Source organism: Bison bison, unplaced genomic scaffold (assembly GCF_000754665.1).
Source record: "Bison bison bison isolate TAMUID 2011002044 unplaced genomic scaffold, Bison_UMD1.0 scf7180017855246, whole genome shotgun sequence".
NCBI classification, from domain to species: Eukaryota; Metazoa; Chordata; class Mammalia; order Artiodactyla; family Bovidae; genus Bison; species Bison bison.
Genome location: NW_011485819.1, coordinates 50,045 through 50,461, shown reverse-complemented (window position 1 = coordinate 50,461; position 417 = coordinate 50,045).

Here is a 417-nt window from a genome sequence, read left to right as displayed (position 1 = left end):
ATAAGTCAGCAAAAACAAGACCAGGAGCTGACTGTGGCTCAGACCATGAACTGCTTATTGCCAAATTCAGACTTAAATTGAAGAAAGTAGGGAAAACCACTAGACCATTCAGGTATGACCTAAATCAAATCCCTTATGATTATACAGTGGAAGTGAGAAATAGATTTAAGGGCCTAGATCTGATAGATAGAGTGCCTGATGAGCTATGGAATGAGGTTTCTGACATTGTACAGGAGACAGGGATCAAGACCATCCCCATGGAAAAGAAACGCATAAAAGCAAAATGGCTGTCTGGGGAGGCCTTACAAATAGCTGTGAAAAGAAGAGAAGCAAAAAGCAAAGGAGCAAAGGAAAGATATAAGCATCTGAATGCAGAGTTCCAAAGAATAGCAAGAAGAGATAAGAAAGCTTCTCAGT